The sequence below is a fragment of the Erithacus rubecula genome (genome assembly GCF_903797595.1).
Source record: "Erithacus rubecula genome assembly, chromosome: 13".
In the NCBI taxonomy this organism is placed as follows: domain Eukaryota; kingdom Metazoa; phylum Chordata; class Aves; order Passeriformes; family Muscicapidae; genus Erithacus; species Erithacus rubecula.
Window position 1 is genome coordinate 13010351 of NC_136665.1, and position 26708 is coordinate 13037058.

General features: G+C 36.3%; 1 long non-coding RNA gene across 1 annotated transcript in view; it reads right to left on the reverse strand.

The window, feature by feature from the left end:
• Positions 1-26504, reverse strand: part of LOC306807305 — a 64149-nt gene extending 37645 nt beyond the window's left edge. Inside the window, exon 1 of the long non-coding RNA XR_013775691.1 lies at positions 26403-26504. This is a non-coding gene — a long non-coding RNA (uncharacterized lncRNA). The remainder of the gene's footprint in view (positions 1-26402) is intronic.
• Between the last annotated feature and the right edge of the window lie 204 nt (positions 26505-26708).

A 26708-nucleotide genomic window follows, 5' to 3' on the forward strand; every position in this document is an offset into this window, starting at 1 on the left:
ATTATTCATTACTGAAATTTTAAAAATATATTTAAATAAAAGTAATTTTGCTCAAGTTTCTTGTCAAAGGAGACTCCAGGGGAACTTTGTAGTTTGGCCTCTGTTAAAAGTTTTAGTTTTCTGATTACAATTCCATCTATCAAAGGTTTCAACAGCAAGCAACAAAAATAACACTCAGGACAATCCCTTGTCACTTATATTCAAACACATGCATTAGTAAATATCACAATACCAGGCCACAGCTATTTTGATGTGCTTGAAATAAATCTCCTAAATTTATCCAACCCTACAGAAAACAGGTAACAAAAGTAACTCAAACCAGATAAGACACCTCTAAATGAAACAGGACTAGCTACACTGACAAGGAAGTTAAAATAACATTGTAACACAACTTCAATGCTTTAGCTGGTGTGTTTCATACAATTACTGCAGCAAGTATTCCTGTTCTCAATGCTTTTCAGCACAACAGCCTGAGAACAAGTAACTGAGGCCACAAAACCATTAGAAAATTCTTAAAATAAGTCACTAATGCACAGCTAAAGAACTTTTACCCAGAAATGGCAGATATACAAATAATTGTTTGACTGTGTGCCAACATCTTCAAGCCCAATTATTAAGATCACCATAGAAAATTAATAAACAAAATATCCAAAAAGGAGCTACTACATTACTCCAAAGTTAAGGAACATATTTTTAAGAAAGACATACTAAACAGCAGCTCAGTTTGATAGACGAGCCTGGTAGATTTTCCCCTACTACTTAGTATAGAAAAAGCTCATCTTAATTATATTTTCTATTTTAAATGCACTTTATCAGGGTTGTTATAGAAAACAGCACGTAAAACTGCAGACAAATGGAATGGATGCAAAAATGCTGGTACTTACATTTTAATTTTTCACTTTTGTGGAACATACTCAGATTATTATTAGAATAGGAAAAACAATGCTTTTCCATAAATCTGGAAAATTTTATATGAAGTATCATTACAACATGAAGTACAGGTTATCATACACTGCACTGTTCTACAGTCCTTCAGAATGTCACAAGCATTCACAACTGGACATAGCTACATAATGCCTGAGAGGTTATAACATTCAGCTGAAAGTAGCAGCCTACAAAAAGAAACACAACCTATTTTGTCAGTGAAATTCTTGTATAAGTTGTTCTTCCCAAAGAATATTATGCTTCAGAGCTAATATGTCTATAGTAAGTATTTACATAACACATACAAACTACACTGATGACCACGTTTTTCCCCAAGCACGGAACCCAAGAAGAAATCCTATGATTAATATATTCCACAGAAATTATCTTTGCTGTTTTCACTCTGAAGTACCAATTCTCAGCCCTTCAGACTTCCCACACACTGAAAATAAAAACACAATGCTGTGGCACAAGCAAAGTAATTACCACTCTCTAAGGCTTGATGACTCCTTTCTTGGCGCACTAAAACAGTTTACAGAAAACTAATTTCCTTAGTGATTAAGGAACACTAATAATGAACGTATTCCTTCATAAGTCAAGAGTTACTGAATACCTAACTACAGCAGTGATTGATTATAAATGCAAAATAACAATGTCTCAACCAAAGACAATTGAACTGCAAAAATACATCATTAAGACTTGGGATTTTCTACATCAGCTCTCTTCTGTTGGAAAACTGTTTTAAGCAAGTTAAATACTTGGCCTCCTCTTACTTTTCCTCAGTATTAAAAAACAGCAAAACAAACTGCTTTTTCAAAAGTGTTTTGGAGGCTTTGACTTAAAAAGTAAAAAGTTCTTCAACTCAAAGGTGTTAACATTTAGTTGAAGGTCCAGCAGATAACATGAGTAACAGTGATAAGAAATTGGTAACTGATAAGAAAATCCTGTGAAACACAGGTAGACAGTTGTTGTATACAATCAACTGAAGGGAGTAAGGAATGCCTTGACCAGATTTAAAGGCAGAAAGAAACTTCTGAAAATGGCACTGTTAAGGGAAACTTGAACCTTGTCCATTTCTTTGGGTGTTTGTACTTCAGCTAACAAAGTTATTCAAGTTACATTGAGTGTGTGGCACTGAACTGTGCCACTTTTTACACTTCTCCTTCAGCTCTGTTATATGCTAACTGTCCCAAACCCAGGAAAAAAGGCAAAATCCATTGGGTTCAAACATTTTTTCCCCATGACATTTTACGTGAGTTAAGATTACAATTAAATAAGATACTAGGAGCAACTAACTACTCATTTTGATTACAACTAATGGAACTCTGGTATAAGTTAGGACAACTGTGTTATCATAAAGCCAAATCACGGGTATCATAGTAACTCTTAAGTGAGCCTAATAGTAATCTCATTTTCCTTAAAACAATAATATGCATATTAAAAACTTAAGATTCATAATAAGCCACTTTCACTGTAGTCTGCAACTTTCTTGTACACTAGACCAACATGTAAACACTTCTCAATATAAAAAGATTCCAAACTCTGAAACCTGTTAACAGTAGTAAATGAAGCATATGTTTAGCTACCAAAAATATTCCTGTGCTAGAATTATCTTGCTGAATAAGTGAAGACATAACAGAAAAGGGGAATTTTGACATTTCATATTTTGTTGAATGCCATTGCTGCACAGGCAATCACTGTATCTTACATATAAATTAACATCCTACCATCTGTCAAGTGTTCAGATAATCACAGGGTTTAATGCACAATATGGTTATTAGAATGTGACCTATCAAAAAAGAAAAAGAACACAACCTAATTTGGACTACAAAATCTACACTCTCAGTGGCAAATGACAGTTTGACAAGCTATTATTCTGCATTTTGGCTACTCCAGTAAAAGCAATTTTACGCACACATAATTCTATTAGTCATACAGTCAACTGCCTGTGGAAGATTACTTCAAACTATAAAATTTGCTTGGTCATTCAGGATTTTGAACTTATGTAAATATTTGCACCATGAATAGAAATTTAATGATCTGTATATACACATACCTAAGAAGGAAACACAAGTCACTACACAAAATAATCCTCTGATGCTATCATTAACAGTAACCACAGACTTTCTTCAAGAAATCATGCAAAAAGTCATCAATCACATTACCTATTTATCAACTGGCACTGGCTGCTCCAGAAGTGGAGTGTACAGACAGCTCTGTATCCAATCTGCTTCACATGCAAATGTGTCATCTGCTAATAAGCACCTTTATTATTAACATTGACAATATTACCCACATACTCTCATTATGGCTTATTCTACTCCCAATGCCTTGTTTTTGCCAAGGTAAATACTACTGACAGTTGTCTCTACTCCAAACCACTAAAAAAAAAAAAAAAACCAAAAAAACCCCAAAAAACCACACCTATTACTAACACAAAACTACCAGGCAAGCCTCATGTGTCCATGGCTCACACTTTTTTCAGTGACTCAACTGCACTGCTAATGCTCCAATTGCCAAAGCAAATACTCCAATGATAACTTCAAAGTGTAAAATACATGCCTGGGAAAGGTGAAATTATGCCTTCAGAAAAAAAAAACAAACAAACCAAACATTTGAAGAAAGTGACACAAGAAAAACAAAGCACTCTCAACAATAGAAGTTGAGCACAGTTTTACTACCTGCAGAAATGAAGTTCCATTTGATAAATTTTGTTAAGTCTAGCTACACTAGTCAAGGACCTGCCTCAATAATAGAGCATCTTGAACTTGCTTTCTCTTGCAAGAAAAATCAGTTCTTGGTTTATGCAAGGCCTGTCAGCATTTCAAAGTTCACCACTACTTACAGCTACATAAAACAGCTCTTATCAGCCAGAGGTCTGCTATCTGATTACCAGCTTCTTCCAAAAGGAAATAAGAAAAAGCAAGGAGAAACCATAAGGAAGGAACATTTAGATTACTTTGTTCAGGTTCAGTTTTATACATAGTAAAATATTTTCCCTGTTAAATGCCCAAAAATATCAGCTGTGTAACAGAAACATCAAAAAGTACCATTTTCCAAAGTACCTAAGCCAGTTATGGGAGCCTGATTCTTCTTTTGAAAGATCACACAACCTAATTACCACAGGTCACCAAACTCTATGTCTAATAATGCAGATAGCAGGACTCAGAAGACAATCTCAGCTGCATCATCCATCACTGCTTTGTGAACCCTGTTCTCTGTACTGGCTCTAAGACCTTCCTGGGAGGTTGCTAAGATAGACAAAGAGGAGAATAACCATGACAGACAGTTTACTGATTCTCTGGATGTCTGTGTGTGGTAAATGCAGAGAAAAGCATCTTGTATTAGTTGTGGTCTACAAATATTTACCCAGGGAATAACTGCAGAGTAACCACCAAGCAGTAAACTCAGTATCCCTTACTGCTCATTGAATTAATGAGATCAAAAAAAGTGTTTTACCTTTTTCAAAGTCTAGTCTCTCCCTAAACTGGAACATAAGCACTTTAGCAAATTTGGTATAACTTTTTTTTTTTTTTTTCACCCTTAAATTTAAGCACTTGGGGCATTATTCCTTCATAACAGTAAGAGATAATTCTAAACAATTTCAAGCTTAAACTAGAAAGCAACACACCTCAAACCCCAGATTACAAACACTGAAGAATTAGATAGAGCTGTACTTGCCCAGTTAAAGTTCTTAGTGCTGAACTCTCCAGAACAGACTCACACTAAGGCAAACACCAAAACCAATCTGCTCTGCTGGCTACTAATAGCTGGCTTTTTATGTGACTGAAAGCAGATTTACATAGCACAGCTGCTACACCACACCTGAAATCACACCTTTAATGCTGACCTGACACTTCCAACTGAATGTTGTTGCTCAGCTTCAAATAATCACACTGATAAACCTATGGAAAGGTTTGGTTTTAAAGATTTAGTGCATCATCTTTTAACATGTTTTTCCATTTTTTTTCCATAGAAAAGAGTATTTTCACAGGAGGTTGATCAAGCTTCTATGGTTTTATGCCAATTTGCAAGTTCTTTGGCCTATACTATTCATCAAGGCATTTATATTATAATGATTCACTCATCTCACCTATCTTATATTCTCTTACAAGAATGAAATTGAATACATTAGTATCAGAATAATTAAATAATATGAAACACGATACAAGTTTTCTCACTGAAACATTTAAAGCAATTTCTCATTAGACCAGGGTCAGAAGAAGATGAAAATTAAAGTCCAATTAGCCCAATCAACCAAAATATAGGAGTAGCAGCTGATTTAAATTAGTATCTTACAACTACCAAAACAAGGGGCAATGAGAACACACTTTTGTATACTGTGTAAGGAAAATACTGTTGGTGAGGGGAAAACAAAGAAAAAAACTTTAAAATACCTTTGATAATCAAAAGCTTCATACTTCTCTTTTGCACAGAATATTCAGCAAATTACGTTTGCTTCTCTATAATAATTTCATTCCTAACAAGATCAGAGAAAATGATTTATTCCACCCCCAGTCTTCCTACATTTGTACGTCATCCTAGGGGACACTGACTTTCTGAACACTGAATTGCTTTTGGCCATCTGATATTATATTACTGCAGTCTTCTGCAGAAGGAGCCAGAAAAGAAAAAAAAAAGGGAGAAAAATAATTACATTAATCTGGGAATCAAAGTTTATTGACTTTCCCTTGAGCTATAATACCAAAAAGCTGATTACAGAAGTTGTCAACTTATTTAATGATACCACCAACTTCTCTCTGAACTCATCAAAATATCTTCTGAAAAAATTCTCAAAAGTTTTTCAAGTAGAGTAATACATTATTAACTCTACTTCATTTCACTGAAGATAACTGTATCTTGCCTCTGCTCCTTCCACCTCTTCGTGTCTGTCAAGACACTAAAAACATTATCATTGTAATAAAATAACTCCAGGATGCTCTGAATTTTTGCATTCACAAGCTAACCAATATCTAATTTTCATATCCCAAGTACAACCTACTTATTCTAAAAAACCTAGGGAAAGCTTTGACTAGAATACAGCTCTAATAAAAGTGAACATCTCATCCCCACCCATGGCAGCTTGCTCTAAGAACTCAAGTTCAAAACATGGTATTCTGCACTATGGACACTCTAGTGGACAGAGATTCCATAGACCATTATGAGGTTTTAAGTTTTCATTCACACTGACCCTTCCCAAGAAAGAGGGCTGCCTTTACTTGTATTTATTCCAAAACTTGTGTTTGAGACTGTTAATGCATCTTCCTCCTTTGGAGAGCAGATTTCTCTCACAACACTTTTTCTCCTAGGCCAAGTGTCAACAGGAATGTCATCCTTCCCTCACTTTTACAAAATGAGTTTGTTGTACAATATGCACAGGGAAATACTTAATTAGTCAGTTGATAATGAGGAAAAATGACCAGAGCTGTCTTCTTTAGCTTTTCCATCAGGGTCAGCAGTGCAACAGAAGGTATCACTCTAGCAAAAATTTGCCCTTGTATCATTTACAATACAGCTTTTTCAAAACACACAGGGGGAAAGTACAATACAACTGTTGTCAAATTTTCTGGAGACTAACAAAGCCAGGAAGTACTTAATTAGTTCAAGGAAGCTGTAGCTTCACATTCTTTCAATACAACTGTGAGCACACTATGCAGTATTTACAGTAAACCTCTTCTGAACAACATCCAATTAGAAGACCCACAAAATATAGTGAACAAAATAGAGTTTAAAGGAAAGATGTAACTTCTTTAAAAGCAAGAGATCCTTCAGCAAGATCTCCCTTAGTCAATCTGTTTTGTTTAATTCACATGAAGGAGACAAATCAAGTTCATTGGTTTCATTAGCTGGTGATTGAACAAAGGTATTTATGCTGGAACACTCCTGCCAACACACAATACACCTGCACGTCTGTAACAATTTACCATGGTTTAGTCACAGCAGGTAAAGCCTTTCATGCTGCAGTGAATAGGCCCTTTGATACTCATCCACAGTCAAACGCTGTGTACGAGATCACTCTGCAACAGAAAACTGCTGTGAAAGTTTGGCTTGAACACAAGGCTGTTGAAGAACACTGTTCAAACAGGACATCATGACATGACAGATCAGAAGAAACAGCTTTCAATAAAAGGCAGACAGGGTATGCTGCTTACCTTGTGCAAGGTGATTTGTTCTGTAGCATTAGAAGGGACAATATCAGACAGAGCCAGCAACCCACACAACTGAATTTGTGTCAGTGCCTCCCATGACAGGAACAATCTCTTACATTTAGGCATCTGTCAGTCCTGTGAGGGGAAGCTGAGATATACCCAGGGAGAAATACTCAGTAAATAGGACCAAAGTTCTGTACATTTTGAATGTGCAATCTGGTTGGCTTGAATTAGCTTTTGCCAGGTGAACAAAAAAAGAAAAAAAAAAAAATTCAGTTTCTAAAAAGAGGAAAAAAAATGCCTTCTAATACTCTTAAATTAGAATTCTGTATTCATCACTAAATCTTTATTCTTATAATCAGTCTTTAAACACATAATAAATAGACAAGTCCTTTTTAGGACCTTTCAGCATTGTCCAGGCTTGGAAGTCAGCAAAGATTTTTCTGGAAGAAATTCAGTTTGCAAGACTGTTTAAATTGACAGCAGCAGTGATTAGCATTACTACAGCATTAACTAGAGGAATGTACCAAAACAAACATTTATAAAGTACTGATTTGAATAGCATAAAACATAATAGGTTCAGATTACCAATGTCTTACTCAACATCTCATTTTCATTATAAGGATAAGCAGGTTTACCTACCTGCAGGTTAACAGGTTTGCTATTATTTTAAACTGCACTTGTGAATTATTGTAAGGATTTATGCTCCTCACACAGAATACAGAATGCTGACACTGGAAAAAAGAATCAATTGGCTACTGCAGCTTCTCTGTTCGAACCATTAGCACCAATACTTGAAAGGCCAAAAAGACTACAACATTTCATAGCAAGAATGTGGCCAAAAGTCATCCTCACTTTGTGGCACTGAACCCAAGTTTGGCACAGTGAAGCCACTCCTGAGCACCAACACAGATTCTCAGGGCTGAGACTGCCACCAGACACAGTATTCCATGAGAGCAGCTGGAACAAACAGATTATTTTCTACCTTTCAGTAGCATTTCAGCAGCTTTTTTCAGAAGTGTTTTCAATAAAACAATAAATACATGCCAGTTTGGCATCTGCTTTTGCTCACAAGACAACTGAATGGCTTCAAACTTTAGTTTCGTGTTTACCCTGAGGCAACATGAACTGGAGGTGTTTGAACGTGTCAAGTTTTTCTGTTAAATATTCAAAGCCCTTTGCTAAATCTTGGTGACTTCTGTTCTCTGCAACTGCCTTTGAGTACCTTTAAACAAGCAATTCCCTGAAACCATATTTCAGTCTTACTGCTCTCACAAAGAAGTGTGGGCTCTCTTTCTAATAGTTAAAAGTGTACAGTAAAGCCTTGGATATGTAGATTTCAGCCATGGACGATTTTGAGGCATATTAAAAAAATAAAATCCTTCCACTTTCTTCAAGTACCTAATTAAATACAAACCCTTCCTGTGCAATATATATGCAGCATGCTGTACAAAGACAATGCTGTTTGCAGTGCCAAATAACACACACTTACTCAGACCAAGTTTTTTGTTGCTGATATTCTTTTTTATAAAAGTTGAGCCAAAAGCTTTAATTGAATGATTAAAGTTTAATCTCTTACCAACTATGATTAAGTAGAGTCCCTCTAACTGTAATCCGAGCATCATTTTGCCATTATTGCCCAGCAGCTACAGCTTCAAGAGACATAGTATAGAGAGAATTCTGTAGCACATTACACTTTAACCAAGAGCATCAAGCAGAACATCAAGCATAATGCATTTTTCATGTTTAACCCAGTGAACAAGACTTTTTCCCAAGACTGAGAAGTTAGCCTTTAACAACAGCAACCCAAGGCAAAAGGATTATGAGAAATACATTGGCATTTCCAACAGGCTTTAAAGCAATCTAATTAGGTAGCCACACAGTATGTTTTGTGAGAAAACCAGCAACCTAATAACTTCATTGCCATCAGAAAAGAAATGAAAAGCTCATGCTACCAGTGAAATACTACATTTTCCTCTGCCATCTGCATCATATAAAATCCTGTCAATATCTCATTGGGCTGACAGACTGTCTATCAAATAGCTTAAGAAATATCTGCCCTACTTCAGGATTAGAACTACAATGAGAAGCATTCAGACTTAAGCACCACCTTCCAAAAGAAAAGGATTCAACACCTGTTAGATCCAGAATTTCAACTTTACAATGAAGTAAAATTTTGCATAACATTTATTATTAAATAAAAAAAGATTCATTGATACAACACAGTATGTTAGTTATCCTCACTTAAAACTTGAATAACATATTATTACAAAAAACTGTGTTTGTAGATTTACTAATCGATTACAGGTAGCAGTTTAAAACACCACTAAACCACTTTCAGGAGAGTGAGCTTAACATATTAACCACAATTACACCCCGTGAATGTTCATTACTTTGTTTTGAACCTTACCCACAACTGCTTCCTTTTCACTCCCTTTCTCAACCATACATCTTACTGACATCCACAAAGCAAAACCACTGCAAATAGACAAATGTTCAATTAATGTAATGATTTAACTTACTGTACTGTGCTAAAGTATTTATTTTCCTTCCCTATCTTTTAAAGAACACTCTTTACAGTGTGAAAATCTACTTTCCCCTCAAGCACTCCATTTTAAGAATGTTTTGCTCTTCTCTGAGTTATTTAAAACTATGTACTTGTTATCAATTCAGAGCAAAGCTCCCACTGATACCTTTTCTAATACTGCTATAGTTACCATTTAAAGCCCAAATGCAGCACTGCTTTGTTTCATCTGCTAAATGATGTGCCAGCATTTGAACAATTTATCCTTAAACAAAGAGCTTCAGAGAAACAGCTGCTTAATAGTAAAAAAATAAGCAAAATAAGTTAAAAAATAAAAACTATTTAAGTACAGTATAGTATTCTAATTCAACACAGAAAAAAGTTCCTTTACTTTTTCATTTCTGAGAAAACATATCAGAGACAACAGAAAATACAGGGTTGATATCAATTTAAAATATAAAATACAATCCTTGATTATCAGCATCACATCCAGTTCTTACTTTATTCCCCAGGTCTTAGTAAAAGAATAAAAATATTTTTCTCCCCTTCCCAGGAAACAGATTAGGTAGGCATGACATTTTCCCACTTCACCATCATATGCGGTAATAAGCTTTCCTTTTGTAGCATTTATGAATTCAAACAGTGCTGAGGTTAAGCTGGAGCAAAGCAATTTGGCATGCTTGCATCTGCTTTTATCAGGGAAAGGAAAAGCAATCCATGAGGTCTGGACTGACCTTAAAGCACAAGCATTTATTTGGAGATTCAAAGGGCTTACCAATTGTGTTTGGTAAGAGGGAACTTAAATTCGATCACACTCACACCCAATGTCACCTTAATTCAGGCAATCACCTTTCAGTTCTTCTGAGGGCCAATCATGTAATTGGTATTCTGGTACTCCAAATATTCTGTCTTTAAAAAGGACACATTACCTACACACTCCCATTCTACCATGCTGCTTCCTACAGGACATGGCAGGTTTCCAAAGTCAGCTGCTTTCAAAATTCAGATAAATTTAAAAAATTAAGTCTATGCTGGTTAATGCAATTATATTTTCAAAGTATATCTATATAACCTTCTGATGCCTCTGATATACAATGGACCCAGAAAAAATATTATTTTATGAGTATACAAGTACTAGAGAAATTTGTCTTAAAAATCTCAGATACATGAAAGAGTTGGTTTGGAAAACAAGTCTTCACTGCTTTTACTAAGTAATTTCTCAATGAAATAAAAATGCATGCAGGGAACAACACTATTTCCTCTAGGAACTTGACACTCCTGTTTTGTTTCAAGGCAAGATTGCTCCAGCTCTTTTGTGAAATCTGAGAAACTTTCAGTGTTTCCAGCTCTCCTGTCCACAATAAATTAAAAGAAATGCATTAGAATCAATTAGTGGGGAAGCATTTATTGCCTCTCAATGACAAAGGTACTTGATCAAATTCAGATCCACTGCAGTGCAAGCAGTAAAACAATGTGAATACATAGTGTGCTGCTTTGCAAATGGAACACTTCCATCTTACCACCTAATAAATAGTACTGTTATTGCCAGGTAGTGATGTGTCAGTGATTAAGGTTTTTTTTCCCTTTATTCATTCTTCCTCCATCTGGAAAATTTGAGACTATTTTAAAACTGACAGTACATAGAATTAATTCTCAATTACTCGATAAGCAAGTGCCACATTTCATACATTCTAGGTACACCAGCATCCTATATTCAGATACAGAATGTGCAGATGTGGTGCTTAGGGACATGGTTTAGTGGCAGTGCTTGGCTAATGGTGGGACTCAGTGATCTTAAAGGTCTTTCCAACCTAAATAATTCTAAATACACATTCCACATTATAAAAATTACCAACAAGAAAGGGAACTGTAGTAATTCTTAACTCCTCTGCTGATTACTTGAACTGAGCACAGAATTACAGAAGGAAAGACCCTATCTTCTCTAACTTGCCTTCAGAGCACTTGTTTTCTCTGACTGGAGCCAGACTAATATCAGCTCAAACACAAACATGCCCAGAGAATCAGGAATTCAAGCCACATGTTCTCACAAAAAGATAAATTGATTCAGTTCACCAGGGCTGCTCAGGGCTCAAAGGCAAAGCAATCAGGCTCTCAACAAGACACAGAGATCACCACATGCAATTCCATTACAGCCAAGGACAAGGTTCTACAGTCGAGATGCTCCAGTGCCATTTTCTGCTCACCCAGCCTGTGTGCTTAACATCCCACAAACACACAAAGGACAGACTTAAACTGCCTCTCCAATACAAAGAAAAGCTGCACGATTCTCTTAATTTGACATCAGACCCAGATCAGTAGCTGATGCTAAGGGGCAAATCATAGCAGATGGAATTTAACTCAGAGCTAAAGAGGTGAGACAGCAGCTTCAGGACAGAGCTGGCTCATATTCACCAGCTCACAACAAAGGTGTGGTGATCTATCTACACGGGCTAGAGCATCCAAGAAATGTGCTCATACTAGGGCAGAATTAGTCACCACCTCCACTCCAGAGAATTTTCCTCCTTCCAGGATGTCTCCAAGGAAAAGCAAGTCTGACAATTAATGCAGGTAACAGCACTTGGCAGCAGCTGTGCAGATGTGCCACCTAAAGGACACAGGCATTGTGAGGGATCGAACAGACATTTGCACTCTGTTCCTAAATTAAGAACAGGAGAAAGAACTGGGGTGTGTGCATGTGTGAGTATGAAATGGAAGCCAAATCTATCTAAATTAAAGATAATTATAAGGAGATTATTTGGTTCAAGGTCATCTATGGCAGGCAACACCACAGTTACATGACAACTTTAGGTAAAAAGAACATTAAAAAGATTCAAACAGCTGTAAACCTACAGAGTGTTGCTGCCACATACAGAAAACTCCATTTTCTAGTTTCTCCTAAACGTTTTCCTTTGAAAATACATCTATTCATTAAAAATATTTGCTTGCTCCAATCTCTTTTTTCTTATATATTTTTCTACCTATTAACAGCTCAACTGCCTATATATATTAAAAATTAATGTACTACATCATAAAAGGCAAACATGATCAGAAAACAAAAGCAAACTCACATCACAGCATAGTATACATTTGCTGCTTCTGGGCTATACAAATCTGGTGTTTAAACAGTCTTTAAACAGTTATTCACAGTGATTTGTTATTTATAACAACACATATTTATAACAACACATATAATTCATATAATTTTAAATTTCACTGCACATTGTGACTATCTTGAATTTCTACATCTTTCTTTTATGTAGCAGGTTGCTTTAGTTATCCCAGTTCAACTTTCTGAAAGTAACAGAAAAAGGTGAAGCTGAAGTGAAAAACAAAAAGATGAAGTTGTTGAAACAAATATAAGCTTATGGGATATCTAAACTCAGCAAAATTGCTTATTGGTGAAAATGGGTCTCTGTCAGGCTGCCTGATGTAATATCCAGTCTCTTTTCAGAAAAAAACCACCCTATTTCTACTTCAGTGATTAATCAAAGAACAATTAAGTTACACATTTATGAGCAAGTACAGAATGCTGAACTATCTTCAAAGACTAAAGTTATTGTGATATTATATACACAGACAACTATTGTGCTCCGCTACCAAAATTTTACATATTTATCCACTCAATGCACAGTGAAAAATCCACAGTTATGCAGCCTTATCTATCTTAATTTCCTGATTTCCATAAAAATCCTTGAAGCATACTACTACATAAGCAAGCCTCATGCAAATTCAGAAGAACCATTAAAAAGTCACTTTCAATTTTCTTGTTTTTCTCACCTGGCATTATTAATCTAGGGAGCGGACGCAGGACCAGTGCATTTATTTTTAAATACACTGGCATTAATCTTTGCAAACATAACTACACCAGCACAGCTTAACCACTGTGAACAAAGCAGAAGTCAGCATTTATTCCCTAAGATTTGGAGACCCTCAGCATATAACTTGCTTTACATTTTTCCTCTATCACTCAGCTTTTGTCTGATAGGGAAGCCAGGTGGCTAAAGAAGTTGTCCTGTCAGCTTTATCTTTAAACTCTGCACACAGATCTGCAATTGTAACACAAAGGGTGTAAGGCAATGCTTACCACTGCAGTGTAAGAAATACACTTGCCTTTAGAGAATCCTCTCTCTGTAATTCGAGACTACAAAGGGATAATAAATACATACATCAGTGCTTGGCCAATACATCCATAATCATGTTTATTTTGTACAGATACTACTGTATGAAAAAAATGACACCATTGTTTGGTCACTAACACTGAACTCATCCAGCTGTCCTGTAAATGGAGAGGGGAGCCAAGGCTGAAGTAATTTTGGCCAGTCCCAATTTACTCTGAAGTTAAAAGGGACTGCCCCGCACACCCACGAGACAACTCAACACAGACAAAAGATCAATTTCTACCAACCCAAGTTTAATCTGGAGGATGATTAACAAACAAGTAGAATTAACTACTGAAGGAAGTGGACACTTAATCTCTCTCAGACTCTTCAGATGAAAACAAGCTTTTCAGCAGATCCACTTCAGCCGAGCACATCACCTGTCTCCATCAGAGAGAGACACTGACATTCCCCATACAGGAGTTCCAACTAAACATGTCACTGATCTCTTCTGATTCCTACTGCTATGAACCTCTATCACCCTTGTAGCCCTAGGTACAATTTTTATCTATGTTTAGCACAAAAAGAAACAAAAATTTGTGCAAAACTATATTTTTTTGAGTTTTTCCTTCAGTTTTCTTGGAAAAAATGACAGAGAATTACATCCTGTCTGCACCTCATTACTGCTCAAAAAAAACCTCCCACTTCTACCCTCTTCCCTCTTTAACTTTGAGAATTGCACCTAAATTAGAATGATTCTTCAAATTCTTAAGACTAGCAAGAGCTGGCTGCATAAGGAGTAAGATAACCATTCCAACAAAAACAGCCCAATTCAAGGAACAAAGCTGAGTGTCTTTTAGCTTCAGAGTCAGGAGCACAGATTTCAGGTGCTTTTGTCTTCTTTCAGCATTTCCAATTGCTAAAAACATTTAGAGGGATTTTAAGTGTGCCTCTATACATTACATATGCATGTTTTTATCAGCATGCATTTGGGTTATTCCCTCAGAAATCCCTCACGCTTGCCCACAAAAAATCTGATTCAGATTTCAGAGGTTTTACTGGGAAAAGGAAAACAATGTACGAAATATATTCTATATTTTGTGGGTTTATATACATTTATATATTTTCTGACAGAAGCAGCAGCTTTCTGCTTTTTAAAATGTTCCTGTTCAATTACACTTTACTTCTGGAGATTGTTTTGGATATTCTTCATCTGTGACATTGCCATTGATTTGTTCTGGTCAGAAATCACAGGATTTATTTCTGCTGAGCAAACCAGTGGGTTTTCTCAATGAATTATCATCAACTTCTTTTTTTTTTTTTCCTTTTTTGTTTTTATTTTCTAAGAAGGCCAATAACTACTGGTTTTCCCAATGAACTGCACTCTGAGAAGTTTCATTGCATACTCATTTTGGTTGTGTCATGCTCTCAGTGATTATATAGTGTGTGTTTTCTATAATGACCAGGCAAACAGAATTCAGCTGAACATCTTTATCTAATTTTTCAAATCTAGAACATTATGTCCCATTTCACTTTTATGGGACTTATTTCAAACTTCTTCCAAGCAGGTCTCAGGTACAAATCTGATGTTTGTCTTTGCTTTTTCTTTCCATAGACCTCTAAGGCACCCCCAGAACTGATCAGATAGAATGGCATCAGTCGTTGTTGAGCTTTACAAAAGTCATATTGATTGTATCTCCCAAAGGCACATTGTCATCATTTTACCACTGATGGGGTTATGGACAGACACACACTTTGACATTCCCCTTAGATGTGATAAATGCAATCCTCATTTTCTCAGATCTTGTGCAATTCACCACAAATCCATCGATCACCACAGAATGACCCTTTCTATTCCACTGAAGCAGTGAAACCCAAAGATATAAATATCTTCCTAATTCATACATATGTCATATATTTCATAGTCCTATTTTTCATTAGATTGGGGTGATTCAGCTCATCATTTCCATGATGAAAATACCAACTGGTGTATTCCTTTTGAATAATGTTGTACAGCATCACTCTGAATAGAACATTATTAGCAGGTTTCTCCCCCGCTATAATAGATCTCATTTTTGAATAGCAGAGGGTATTCCTGACATGTGCCACATATGAATCATTAGTGATTGTTACTAGCTGAGGTTTTGAAATGTTACTCTAGTAAAAACATTTTTAAAACTATACATAACAGGTTAGAAAAATCTCTTCCTATGCTTAACATAGGAAAAGCCACTAATCAGCATTTACTAAGCATTATAATTTGTACATCTTTTGCCAATATTCCCAAAACAAGTAAAAATTTTTCACTGCAAGAACAAAGCAGCCAAGTCAGCCACATATGAACTTCAAAGAGCAACTGGCACAAACTCAGTGCCCTAACACTGCTTCTATCACAGAACTACAAAGAGTGTAGAGATTATGGCAAGATTTGGCCTAGGGTACAAAATTCTAGATGCGCTGTTTTGGGAAAATATAATAAAATCTCAGTAAGGTTTGAACACTTCAAATGGTAAGTGCTTGTGATAAAACCAGATGCCTGTCATTGCCCTACGGAATTATGAAACTGTTCTTAGTTTTGGGTCTTAAATATACAATTAAAAGCTTTCCATCTCTCATTTCAGATAAGAAAATTGCAATCCTTTTTTGGAAATTAACTTTCCATCTAGTTCCTCAAAATGTTTTTTTTTTAATTATTATTTTTGAACCATGTCATTTAATTATTAAATGTGGCTTACATTTGTATCTCTGGAAATAGTTGGGGGTTTTTTTATTCTCTCTTCCTCCACTATTTCATTTCTGTCCATTACCAGGGGTGTGAGCAGGTTGCTGACTACGCTGATAGGCAGGGAGCAGGGAGAAGTCCTGGCTCCACATTTCATTCAGATAATAGAAACCTGCAAGCTGCTCAGTGTGACAGATGAGCTCTGTGAGCTAAAGCAACTTGTTCCGCCTGTCAGGCTGCAAGAGCCTAGAGCAGCAAGATACAATTGTGATGACACTGCCATCGCCAAACTGGGTCAAACATACGGTCACTTTAAAGCAGAATGTCACCCTTTCTTTCTACTTGAGGAATTTGATTCAGTGACACTAAAAGCTGTTAGATACCATTAGCTTTATATCCAGCTTCAGAATGAAACTGTTTCTCTGACACTATTTGAAGGATCCTCTTTGCCATTAAAGTTCGTAGGAATCACAAACTGTCAAATAATGTCACTGTTGCCCAGAGCAAGTGGGTGCTTTATGAGCACAACACCCTCCATGCTGCAGATGGGCCTTTGCACTAATATCACCATTATGGCCTTTGTGGATTAACTGCATTCAAATCATCACTGAACTTTAAAGAAAATTATATAGATACAAAATGTTTTTTTAATTGCAGAAATAAAAATAAAAGGTACTTCAACTCATGCCTACATCTATTATTTTGTTTAGATCATAATCTCGTATAAAAATTAATATTTTATATTTAGTGAAATAAAAGAATTCTTACATGAATGATAGCAAAAATGTAAAGATAAGTGGAAAGTATTATTTAATAAATTGTTCCAATTATTTCCCTCAGTCTTGGAAGATTTACTTGCATCATACTGTGGTGCTGAAATACTCCATGCTATATTACAAGCATGTACTGTTCAGATTAAATATTGTGAATACTGTAAAGATAACTGAAATACTGAAAAGATTAAATAACTGTGGCATACAGGTCACACCACATGGTGGTTCTAGATAAGATTCAGAAGAGCAGATAGTGAGATGAAGATAGTTCTGATCATACTCTGATATTTGATGATCAAAATCTTGCATGTATTAAATCATGTGTGAACTGTTCTTTTTAACAAAATTACACTAGGTATATGTTTCAGCATGAATAACTTTAGTACAAAAGTACTAGAAATGCAGAAGGAACCAGTAAAGGTCTGAGACATCCAAAGGTAATTTCCTTCTCAATATTTACCAATTTGTGTTGACAGTCAGAGACAAGCTCAAACCATGGACTTGGGCCAAAGAAAAATTCCCAGCCTGTTAGATTTCACAGTTTAATTTAGGATTTCAATACAGCATAGTGGTTCAGGTTTTGATGTATCTATTTTACTGGTTTATGTTACATATTTGCCTTTCTAGTTCAACACAAAAATTTTCAGGAAAAATATTTTCAAGAAAAACTTCTCATGGCGCCATTCTGTTCAGATGATTCATATTTTTGTGCAGTTAAAAACTTATATAATTCTTAAAAATAATTGTTGTTTACTTGCTTTGATTTCTAAATGTCTTTGATCTCATTCATTAATATTCATTAGACTTCTGATGTTGGACTAATGAGAATCTTACACATTTATGAGAAGCTATTTAAACAATGCTATCAATTTTTTTTTCTGACTTATGTTTTTCATCAACACTGACAATACTTAATTCCTTGTATTTTCCAGTTTTTTCTTCAAACTTCCTGAAGACATGGAACGCATAAAAGGGAACTCCACAAATGCATAACTAATTCAGCCAATTTTGAGCATGGAACCCTAAGCAGATAACAAGAGAAACACAAAATATATATGGACAGAATGAATAATGCTCAAAGAAGGATCCAGCCACAACTTTTCAGCCTCAGGAGTTTACAGGCACAGAAGCAGCAGTGCTGTCTCCAGAAGACAAGAGCAGCCACTGATATTTCCCATCCCAGGTGCACACAACTGCAGGAACAGTGAAGCCCTTGTGAGCTTTGTATTTCAGAAAACATCAGATTGAGTTTCCATCGTTTGCAGGCCATACCCACAGGATGCACAGAATTGCACACACAGCATAAATGAGATGCACCCAAGGGAACAGATGCAAGCCACCAAATGTGGAAGAAATCAGATTCAATACAATACATCAAAATGAATACCTTTTTTTTTTTTTTTTAGACAAAGCCATACCATTTTGAAATCATCCATTAGAGAATTTTTAACATTTTTTTCTTAAGTCACACTTAACAGGCCTAACAGCTACAGCTGCAGTTTCAGGCCACATCTCACAACAGGTATAAAACACTAAAGTTATTAACACTAAATTAACACCTTAAATTAATTAATGGACTAGGATTAATGGACTGTTATAAATTCTACAGGAATACCTATTTTATTAAACCATTTCTGGCAAGAGACAGTTCAATGCTATGTGTCCTTTAAATATATTGTTCTAGTTGGGAGAACTGTTAGTCTACCAGATAAATTAAAGAAGACAAAACTAAGACTACTATTTAATTTGTGCACAAAGTACTTAATTTTTAAGATCACATAAAATATGAAAAAATGAAATGTATTATTAAAATTGTCTTATTTTCAAATAGTTACAAACACATTTCACTAGAAAAATAAATCTGACAGCAAAACAAAACCAACAAAGGAAAACAATTTTCATTAGTTCAAGTGAAACTAACTAGGGCTACCAGCAGTAAAAACCCAACTTCTTTTAAGTTCCAAAATGAATCTCTTTTCCTGACCTTTACAGAGCTCAAGATGCATACGTACACAGAATAAACAAAATAATTTCAAAGCAAATTCACAGAGTGCACCTGACCTTTGAAACAGCACAGATAATTTTAATCAGATTTGGACAATGTTAGTCTGTCTCAGGTTCCTTGTAGTAACACAAAGATGACAAAGCTACTTAAGGAGAAAAAAAAAAAAAAAAGACAACATTTTACCAAAATAAAACCATCTTTAAATATCCTTAAGAGTCTCAGATTCAGAAAAGATTCCTCTGAAATTCTACTCCCTCAAGCTAAGGTGCATAATTCAGGTCTAGAGAGTAAAGCCATTTCTGTCACTTATGCACATTTCTGTCTCAGTTAAGATGAAAAGCTGACAACTATAAGAAAAAGAAATGTACTTTAAACAAACATTTTAAAAATCAGGTTTTGTAGGAGTGGCCTGTAGTTGCCTCCTTGATCCTCCTAGCATGTAGTGGCTGCCTAAAGTTTCTCAAGTTATATTGATTATCACAGATTTTTCAGAGCTAATGACTAAAAAAATATCAAGATCTGCAGCATAAATAATCTAGTATAAAATCTCCAGAAGTTCTCAGAAATATACACAAATGAGCCTCAGATGAATTAGCTGGCAGCACCTTCCTTTGTGGAAGGACACCAGGAGTTAAATAGCATTTATAGCCACCAAAGCTGACCATTGCTTGGAATGCTTGGAAAAAACAAGGAAAGAAAACTTTACCCTTTATACAAGCCCCAAATCAGGTCACTGCAAGTGGTTCTATTACTTGTGCCTGATGAAATGAGAATAATTAGCATGGGGAGCTGAAAGCCCTGTTTAAGTTCACAATGTTCAACTTCCATCAAATTAGACCTTCCATGCCAACAGCAATAAGAGTGTTCTAGCCAGGCTGGAAAAGACAGCATGAAAGTAAAATGCAGCTAAACAAAGACACTTAAAAAACTGAAGTTTGGCTTTGGTACTTTGGAGAAAAAGCAACAGTGTACAATACAGAGATCCTCATTAATTATTTGCCCAGTTGAGGGATGCAATAGGACAACATATCTTGTCACATAATGCACTTTATCTAACAGCACTAGTCCAAATTACTCCTGGCCTAGTTGTTTTTAAAGCTTCACTTCTTAGTATTTACAGAGAGATGTTCAGTTTAATAAACGACTTAAAACAGCTGGAAAGAAAACATAAAGTAAATACTATTAACTACATGAATTTGTACATATTCATGGCTCATAAATTAATTTTCTATATTGGCTGTTTCCTTCTAGAACCTGCACCACCCTTGTAATTTTTATGAGCAGCAAGGTTAGTCAAATGTGTTTCTAAAGAATTCAGTCCCCTTTTCCACACTCAGACCATTGTGAGCAAACCTGGTACTAACTGACGTGGCCTCTGGGACAATAAGCAAGAGAAGAGCATTCTGGAAACCAGCTTTGCTGAGAGCTAACCCATGCTGAGGTGGGATCATGAACAACCAGCTCTCCAGAACAGCACACATTTGTGTGCCACTGATTCCTTCTCTGAAACTGCTGCAGGCCAGCCAACCCTCTCAGACTATGGCAACGGCTACATTTCTCTTCTGCCACACTATTTTGGTCTTTTTCTCTCTCCTTTGCTCACAGAGAATTTCACAGCTTGTCTGCAACAGCTATCTGATATCCTCATCTTTTCCTATTAAGTAGTTTAATTTATTTAGCTTATCAGGAAGGCTGAGAAGGGAGCTGATCACTGTGTACAGACACTTGCACAGTCTGTCAGTGTGAAGCATTCTGACCTTGCAAACAGAGTCAAAGAGGCCCCAGCACCTGGAAATAATCACACAGAGTGCAAGGGCTGGTGTGTGTGGTTTATTTACAATATTGGCAAATATTATGGATAATTGCATCATCCAGTCTCAACACACAACAGAACCTGTTACAATGTGAGTGTTATAATAATAACTATAAAACATTTAAGAAATAATGTAGAAGGATTTAATAATTTCTAATGCTGCCTTTGTTCTCCAATTTTCAATATACAATGAATGTTCATACACAATCAAAAACTAACATTACACTAGAGAAACAAAGGAAAAACAGCTGTCAAATGGAATAGAACTTTCCTGATTTTTGTTCCAAACTTGCAGACCATTAGCTACATTTATAAAAACTTCTTATATATGAAATATAAATATTTCACTACCAATATTTCACTACAGTTTTTAATAAGCAAATAACCAGTCTTACACCACCTACTGAACACTTTAGTTGGCAATAGTTTGCAGCAACAACCAAACAGTCACAGTAATTTGACAACCAACCCTTCCCCAAACAACATCACTGCAGTTTAAATCCAACTCCTATAAAGGCTTGCAAAGCAATAGAAGCTGAATCCAGGGTCGTAAAATTTTCTAGAAAAATATTAGGTAGACCATTAGGTCTTCATCTGGCTGTATTTTGGTTTATTTCTAAAAATATGTGAACCTAACTATATTTTAAAACAAGTCTACACATTTTCTTCAGCAAAACATCTGCCTAATCAAAAATAACAAAAATAACAGACTCATAAACCCCAGATTTAGGCAAGTTCCCTTCTGTCCCTTCTCCCTCTCTTTCTAATATTGAATGTTTTAAAAACAAATTTCACCTGAAAATTCCTCTGTAATGAACCAAATTCTGCCTTTCTGAAATATGATTCATTACAAGCATATTATTCTTACATATTTAATAACACAACATACACTGAAAAGAAAGCCTGAAATCATTAGATGTCACAACACAAGAAATAAAAAGGAGACATACATTTCTCTGCAAGTGTGATTTCAAAGTCCTTTCACAGAGGTATCTAAAGACTGTCAGCTTGGTTCCTCTGTTACTGTATATTAAACAAGCAAGTAATAAAGCTATTCGTCCTGATTCATGAAAATGCCAAAAAGATCATGGAAAAAATATACAAAATTATTGATTTTTTTTTTTTTTCCAAAAGGTGAGTATCAGGAAGGTAGCAAAAGTCAGGTAAAGCATCAAAATAGGCAAAGCAGTGACAACAGAAAACAACAAAATCTTTTTTTGCACCTTTTCATTTTAGTGACCATCCAAAAAAACATTACTGTATTCACGCTTTTTAAAAGCTATTTCAAAATCCAAAGTCCCAATGAAACCTTTTACTTCTCACCAGTTTAAAGAATCATTATTTTGTTTTCACTAACAGAACACTGATGTTCATTCCTAATGCCAGCTAAATGCAAATTTGATCCTCACGTGTTACCTACTGCTTTCTAACAGGCCTTCATTATCTCTTAGTTCCCAGTTAAGACTAGTGCAAAATCCAGCAAAACAGTTTAGAAGGTACTTAACTTTCAGTATTTGCATAATAACACTGAGCAGGATAAATAATATGCAAACTTAGTGCCAAACATCAGCACTATGCCTATTTAAAGCCTTATTCTTTAACATTTCAGAAATAATTCTGAAAGCAAATTAAATTACATATATGCAGTGTTCCAACAAGTCAGTCTGCAATGACTTCTGAACAACAAAACACCTGCCAAGGCCAATACCTACCAGACACATCAGATTTTTAGTGACTTAAGACCTTGCTAAACCTCTGAAAACATTAATGCTAAAACCCTTTAGATTCAGAAGAATTGATATAAATGTTTTTGACTCCTCATGCAGTAAGACACAGTATTATTTTGATAAAGAAACAGGAATCACTGCAGTGCCAATACATTAATTCTATCCTTTGGAGTATCTATAAATGTGAAGCAGACAAATGCAGCTGTTATGTATTACAATGCAAATCTGATGAGCTACACTGGGAATATTCAGTATTTCAGTGCAAACTGATGAGAGGAGAAGCGCATCGTCTGGATAAAATAAAAAAGTTTATTTAAATCACAGTATTAGGACATTTTCTTTAGTAATGGGATGACAGTCCCAGGAACCTCCACTCTGGGCCTTTTAGATGGGATTCCTCCTCACAGTCCAAGCACTGGTAGAGGACAACAATTTTCCAGTTTGTTCCTTGTAGGAATAGAGTTAGCAGACTGCCTTGAAATTTAAGAGAAGGGAGGAGGAACTAGTCTTAGTTAAGGGCTTCTGCAGAAACCCTTTCAGCAGCTGAGTCACTGAGAGAACAAGTGAAATCAAATTGCACAGTCCCCAAAAACACTGCACAGACACTGAGGGGACAGGGCAAGCCACAACCAGGGCCACATCCAACCCTTCCCAACAGGAATCACATTCAACTAACACAAGCTTCCTTTTTACCAGTAAAGCTTAAATGCTGATTATGAAGCTGCTTTTCCCATACAAGCCAAATTTATCCATAGTTTGTGTGCATATTATATGGAGGTAACTCCTTCAGTACAAAAACTTACACACAAGAGTGAAAGGCTTCAAATTCTGACTCTGACTGTTTACCGTGGATACTCAGAATTATTCTGTATCTTTAGGGACAATTATATTTCCCTCCCTGGTACCCAAAGGAACCCAGCAGGCATTTTATGAGCAAACAAAACAAAGACTTGGTTAGGCCTTAAATAAATAAATAAAAACCAAACAAGCAGACAAAAAACCACAATTACATACACATTTGAACACTGCACTTGGAAAACATGAGTTATAAACTACAAGGATGCACAAGGAACACATTGCACCAAACACGTCTAAGAGTTTTATTTGATAAATTACAGGTGGAGTAGAGAAAGACAAGAAGAATGAATGTAATTTATTAAGACTTTCTTTAAAGCGTCCATCTCCCCCTAGAGCTTATGGAAATAACAAAGCAACAAAACCATGTAGTCCTGTAAGAATAACTTAAATCTAAGAGAGAAAAATCTATAGGAAGACAAAAAAGACACTTGAGATATTATATTAATAAGGAGAAGATATGGGTGATACTGGTCAACTTAGATTGATGCACAAAATAAAACATATATCTAAATAGCACCAAAATATTTGAAAGTAATCAATTTGCATTTTGTAATCACTCTCCTATTAGGATCTGAGCTACAGAAGTCAGTAACATTCTTCTTGGAGACTTTATCTATCAACATTTGGCCCTCTGTAGTAAGCATGGCCAATTTTTCTGAAGCTGTTTATTTACACACTAAAGACATTCTATACACAAATGGGCTGACCAAGTTGGAAAGTGACAATATTTTTAAATTTTGCAGAAATAGGCCAAGTTATAATATAAATAAATGTAATTGATATAATTGAAACTGCAGATACTGGAGAAGAAAGAATGACTGACGTATAAAAGTGAGTAATTCAATTTTCTGCAAATTCACAGAAGAATTCATGTGACAGATGACAAAACGAATGAGAGGATTATACATTATAACTATAAAAAGGCAAATCCTGTAAAGTACATACACAGTTGTAATACACAAGACAAGTGGATAATCCCGTGTTCAACATTAAGTTACAAGAGTTGACCCATTCTTTCCAATAGCATCTCTATATCCTCAAATTTTCCCAGCATGTAAAAGTATTAACTTGGTCACTAGCAAAATCAATAGAAACTGCAAACACACAGTTCAAAGGCTGTCAAACTAAAGTATTTTACTATTCAGACTTTACTATTCAGACTACAGGCTTTGTGTAACACATTCTTATCTTTGCACTCTAAGAGTGAGACATAAACCCTAACAAAAGAAAGTAAAATTACAAGAAGCTGAATAAAACCATCTGAAAAATGGATTCAAATAAATGTTTAATAAATAAGTGAATGAAAACAAGTGGCTCCACAGCTTTCTTATATTGCTGCTTTAATTCTTCTAAGTTTTCTCAATACTACAATAGCAATTAAATTAGCATTATTATAATAGCATGTTTTGAAGAGCTTGAATTAGAACTTGCATTAGAAGTGCTATACTTGGAAAAGTAACAACTCCCATTGAATGAAACTAGCAGCACCTCTGACCAAATGTCTCACAAGGGAAAAAAAATGAAAACAAGCTGCAAGAAATAAATTAAAGGTTTCATAGTGAGTGGTGGAATTGACATGCAAACAAAACTCAGCTTTTGCCAGCACTCTGCCTAACACAGGGAAAAAGCTCTGTGTGTGTATGTGCAGAATTTTTCAGCACACAGAATGTAACTTTTAAAGATAGGAAAAGTACTCTCCTGTCATTCAAAGATTTAAAACTATTCAGAATGTCTGAAAGTGAATTTGAAGGGAAATGTGAAAGCAGGTTATGAAATCGGGAGGCCTCATATTTATTGGAGATAAGAGACACCTTGTCCTGAGGAAAAAGACAAAATATTTAATGCCACTTTTCCATTAGACATTGCAGTGATTCAATTCAAAATTAAGAACTTGGCACATGCTCTGTAATGTCTTACTTGAATCACCAACACCCAACATTCAGAAATTAAATACTTAGAGGTGGACATACCGTGCAATTGTTCTTTGGACTGAACTTTGTATTTTCCTCATTTTAAGATTATGAAATCATGTAAGATTTTTAAGTACAATACACCCCCGAAAATAGTTTAAACCAAAAAAAAAATTTTTTTGTCTAAAAAGCAACTCTCAGATGAAAATCCCTGAGCTCACATTTTAAATTCCATCCTACAACCAAGAACAACAGGACTATTTTAGGGAGAGGGTACAGAGTTTGTTTTCCTTCATCTCGATTTTACTGATTTCTGAAATGAGTTACTAGGAATCTGCAATGTGGATTTATTTCTTGGACACATAGTATCCTCGGAAAAACATCGCTACCTTTATCTAGCGTATGGTATTGTTACCCAGCCTACGCATGTTCAGCTAAAATCATTTAGGAACTGGTGTAAAAGCACTTGATCGATCACTTCGACAAAGCACGTAAGGTTTCTGAAATGTTTTTAAGCGTTTAACTGCCTCACACAGAATTCTAAACTTAAGCGCTTGCTCAGTCTCAGTGACCCAAGCATGGCTTGCTTGTTGCAATGACTGCCTTGAGTTTTGCTGGAGCATGGGAAATAATGCATCTGCTGTAACACACCGTATTTCTGCGGCTCACGAGGGGCAAATAAACCATTTTTAATCAGAGCAAGCCGTCCCCACGAGGCGTTTCAGCAGCCGGCGGGCAGGGACAGGAGGATGGAGGGGCCGCGAGCGGGCGGCGGGCGCGGGGCGGCCCCGGCTGAGGGACAGCGCAGCCCCGGGCTCGCCCTCAGCGCCCGCCGCCCCCGCTGCACCTCGGCGGGGGGACGGGGACAAGGGGGAGAACGAACACAAAATGGAGACTTACAGTCCCGCTGTGGCACGCCTGCGCGGCCCCGCCTGTGGTGGCGCCGGGCCGGGAGGCGGGGTCGCGCCGCTGTCAGGGCCCGCCGGGACCGTGCTGAGAGACCGTGTGACCTGAGGAGCCGTGGCCGATTTTGTCGCGTGTCGCGATTTTGCCGCCTGTCGCCGATTTTCCCCTCTGTCGCGATTTCCCCGCGTGTGGTGGGCGCAGGAGGATCGTGAGGGGAGCGGCTCGCGGGCCGCGGTGGCCGCCCCTCGGATGCCAGCCCCCGGAGATGGGGGGACACTGGGCAGTCAATGCATGAACCGT